This window comes from Dipteris shenzhenensis, chromosome 15, assembly GCF_047967505.1.
Source record: "Dipteris shenzhenensis isolate YYH24624 ecotype China chromosome 15, Dip_SZ_1.0, whole genome shotgun sequence".
Lineage (NCBI taxonomy): Eukaryota > Viridiplantae > Streptophyta > Polypodiopsida > Gleicheniales > Dipteridaceae > Dipteris > Dipteris shenzhenensis.
In genome coordinates this window covers 2,988,942-2,993,715 of record NC_141610.1, presented here as the reverse complement: position 1 = coordinate 2,993,715, position 4,774 = coordinate 2,988,942, and positions in this window count along the sequence as shown.

Here is a 4,774-nt window from a genome sequence, read left to right as displayed (position 1 = left end):
ATGAGCTTCTTTATCATGAAACCAAGATATTTTTGTAGAAAAGCACTATGATCATACCAATAATGAAACCAAGATAGTGATCATAAAACCAAGATATTTTTGGAGAAAAGCACTACAAGCATGTTGTTCATGAAACCAAGATAGGAGTAATCGACACAAAAAACAACGTAACTTTTTTCTCCAATTTTTTATCGAGGTGTGTAATGCCTCAAAACAAAGAGCACGTTGAGAGAGATGATCTGCAAACTGATCATTGATTCCTTTTCCATTGTTAGCTTTCTCAAATGCACACCAGAAGACCTCTAAAAAACCACATCAAGCTAGAGATTCCAAAATCGACAAGAGAAAATAAGCGATGAGATGCTGAAACAGCTATGTAATGAAATGAACAAGTAATACTTCATGTCTTTCTTTATTAGAGTGAGCATACAATAGCGAGACAATTGTTGCTATGATACCATGTTGAGAGAGAAGAAGAAGAGATGATAGACACACTAAATAGACTTCCAAAGATTGAATCATATTGATCACAAGTTACAAATATATAGGTAAGACCTAGTTCAAGGTAGAGCGAGCTATATATAGCTCTAACATGAAGCTTGTAGTTTTGTCATCCTCATAACATTGTACAAGTGTGTTAATGCCAAATCTTTCATCATCATCTCATGCTTAGACATCTCACCCCCAACTCTCGTGGTGCCTCCAAAAAAAGAATCCATTATGTCCCCCATACCCTTGTTTTTCTCTATAGGATCATCCTTGAGATCATCTTACTCAAACTGTGGTGGTGGTGCATGTGGTCCTCTCCTCATCATGTATAATGATGCAAGGTTAGTGTGTGCAATATGCTTGAAATATAAACATCCATGAATCCCTCAAATATCATTGGTTTATGGATGATGCACTAGCACGATGACCAATATCCTCTTCTGGTGGTGCCTCTCCATACATCTGCAAGTGGTGCATGGCCATACCACGCTGATGACGACACCCTCACCAGAAATGCATGTATGCAAGGACAAGGCGATCTCTCACGAATCCAATCCAAACTCTCAAGTGGTGGCACCCTATCCGATGAGCTATCACTACTCATCCTCTCCACCTCAACTCATCCAAAACCATCCACCCCAGTCAAGTTAAACCCATCCAAATTTCCCAAACCCTAAACCCCCCTTAAACCCTGAACACGCCCTAAATCCCCCTTAAATCCCTCCTAAATCCTCCTAAAAGCCCTTAAACCCCCAATAGCCCCCAACCCCCATTAAACCTCCCCTGAATTCCATCAAAACACCCTTACCCCCCCCAAACCTTGATTCCCTCTAAATCTCAAACAACCCCTAAATCCCTTCAAACACCCACAAACCCTTCAAAATCTCCCAAGCCCCCCCAAAAACCCTAAACCCGAAACTCCCAAAACCCTTGTTTGTTGGTAAGGGCATCGGTATATACTGATTCCCATACCGACATTGATACTGACACTCTTCTATATATACCAACTTTGATATCGATGCCAATACCGATGGCATCGAGGGGACAAAACCCACTCTCTTCATCCCATGATGCCATTCACGTTTTTGTGCATTCTCCTTCTTCGATTTCGCTTTCAATTTGCGATCTCCCACAAAAGCTAATTATATCTTCATTTAAAAAAAAACATTGGTAGATGTTCATATATATATATTTATCTATTTATTTATACTTAAGCATAAATAAGAATAATTACTAGCACACCTAATTTGTATCTTCAACATAGGCGGTCTTTCATCTGGATTGTTTGGATCCAAGATGGTGGTACATGGTCCAAGTTGCTCCTTGAAGCAAACATATCTTTAAAAATAGAAATGTGGATACGAAGATGCCGACAGTAGATCCAAATAATGATGCCGATGGATCTAGGGAAGAGGATGAAGATGACGATATGGCCACAAAGAAGTTGACAATAATGACACTATAATGGAGGAAGGTGGAGATAACAACTTTGGGGAATAAGAGGGACAACTAGAGGGTGAACTAGAGGATCAAGTATTAGGTAGACATACACTAGGGGATGATGATATAGGTGATCAATTGTATGTAGACCTTGAGATAGACATATTTGGTGCGCAAGACTTGGCTCAAGATAAAGCTGTCAATGTAAATTCTATAGATTGATTGTTTTGACATCGATGACACTTCCTATGTTTAATTTGGCCCTCACATTTTTATAGTGACATTTTGTACATTTGTATGTTAAGTTGATTATGTACATGCTTTGATATTTTTTATCTTCAAATGACCAAACTTATTTTGGGACCCTCGAAAATGACGTTCTGTAAAAACGTCAGTATGGAAAATTGTACCCAGACAAGCATCGATGGAAGGGTTGGTAATAGTTGGTATGTATGGTAGTATAGGGTTGCTATATACCGACCCCTATACCCCCCCTCTCTCTATCTCTCTATCGATCTATATATATATATATATGTCTCTCTATCTCTCTCTCTTTCTCTCTCAATTTGTGTGTGCCTTTATCTTTATCTGGATGCTTGTCAATACTAAGGCTTTGTGTCCACACACCAAACTGATTACTATCATTTTTTTGTTTTCCCTTCCTGTGCATCTTGAGCAAGTTGTTAGATGGTTCTTCACATAATGTGCTTTTGCCAAAACATACTTCTAACCAAAAGTATGGAAGTGGGTTGGATTTCACCAACATGAACAATGTGATCCTCTATAGAAATAGCTCATCCCTAGATTTTTGTTGATTGGTAGTGATTCGTGTGTTGCAAACTCTTACCACCACAACAGTCACATGAACTTCTACCTACTCCCATACTCCTCACTCTTGAAGCCCCAAAATTAGTGGATGTTGAATGAATTGATAAAATTTTTTGAACTTGGCATTAAGGTTTCCATGTTTGGTATCCTCTCACAGAAGATTCTGATCATTTCAATTTACATCCTCCATTTTGTCTACTAATCGATACTACCAACCATCGTGTGTTTTTATTGGTATCTCTTCAGTCTATTTTGTGCCCTTGCTTTCCTAGAAAATCTTAGGGTACTCCTTCCAAGTCTTGCATCTAGAAGTTTGGTGTTCTTCAAGTGGCTTCTAGTTAAGGTACCACAAAGCACCCTTTTTCTAAATATCTCTAGTGGTCCCTTTGGGGCAGCTCAAATGGTTGATACAAGATAGGGTAGATAGTTGCGAGTAGGATTATCGAAGTAAACAATGACAAAAAGTTTTATGCCAACAATTTGATGATGATACCAACATCAGTCCTCATAATGATGAGGATTATATTATGGAATCCTTAGACACATGTTGCAAAGCCTTAGGTTGTTATCATGTAAAAATATGTGTTTTTGGTACTAAGGGTTGGGTTCCTAGTAACACTAATATTGCAGAGGGCATCATCTTTGAAGTAGCTGCGATCGCCATATTAAAGCTGAAATGGTGCTCGTCAAAGAAGATTGGGCTACAAACGAATCGACTGAACGAAGGAAGATGTCGCATAAAGCTGTTTATATAGTTCTGAGTGCTGTCGTACAAGGCGGTAGAATCTTACAATATTATACCGCTTCATGCGATGGTTTCAACATTAAGACGAATTGGGACTGAATGGGAAGGAATACACAGAAGTAGATGTGTCTAGAAGCAAAGTCGGATTCAGCCGTCTGAATATTAGCGATCTCCGCCCTCCCGCGCGGATTACGAGCCGACGTTGTATCTCTTAATCAAGCGCACACCGCCACTTGTCAAGATATTAATCAGTGGTCGGCCACTCGTGTGCTGATTAAGGGAAATCTCTCTAGGGGGGGTTGAGAAAGGGAGAAAGAAAGAAAGAAAGAAAGATATATTAACGTCCTCCTCATGGGCCTAGGAGACAAGATACAATCATAAAAGTAAATGATACAAGAAACTATGGGTGAAGCAATGGCTTGCTAGGACACTTGGAGAGTGTTATCTTTTTCTCTCTTAAGGAGAGGGTTGGGGGAGGAAGATTGGGAAATTCTCCATCATCAGATTAGAATGGACCATTATGTACCATTGGATGATTTTTTGGTTACAAAAGTGGGACTTGTGGATCTTTCCCTCTTTATCTTGCATGGGCAAGATCTCTCTAAAGTCTGGTTTCGCAGGAAAGATTTCTTTGAAGTCTGAGTCAAACAAGAGTGCAATGGTGAGATAGGCAGTGCATAAATTAAAACTTCAAAATGCGATGTGAAAGCCTATCTACTTGCTTTATTTTAAAGAACATGTACAGAAATTGAAACTTCGAATTGCACAAAAATCAAAACTTCGAATTGCTACGGAACAAGGCTCATGAGGAAGTGGACAACCGATCAACCATTACACGATGAAGACTAATTAGTGGACGACCGAGAAAGCGCAGAGCTATGTTGCCCTCCCCATCTTGAATGTTGATCCACGCCTCCCTCAGTTTCGACATCAAGAATCTGTATAAGTGAAGGATGTATGTGGCTCCGAGTAGAGCAGATCCACAATGAATTTGAAGTTTCCATGCTCAGCAGCAACATGCAATGCCATCCATCCCTAAGATTGCCTATTGTAAATCCGAATTTATCGGGGCTACCAATTTGTGCCACGCAGTCGACTCACCATCCTGGTCATTGAGAATCCCTACTTGGTTGTAATGGTCCAAGATGATGAGCACCACGTCAGGCCACTGGCTCTCTACAAATGTAATGCTTAGTGCGCTCATGGTCATTCCATTTTGATCGGCATGTGTACGTCTCCAAGGTAATGTTTTTTGGACGAACTGATTTGGGT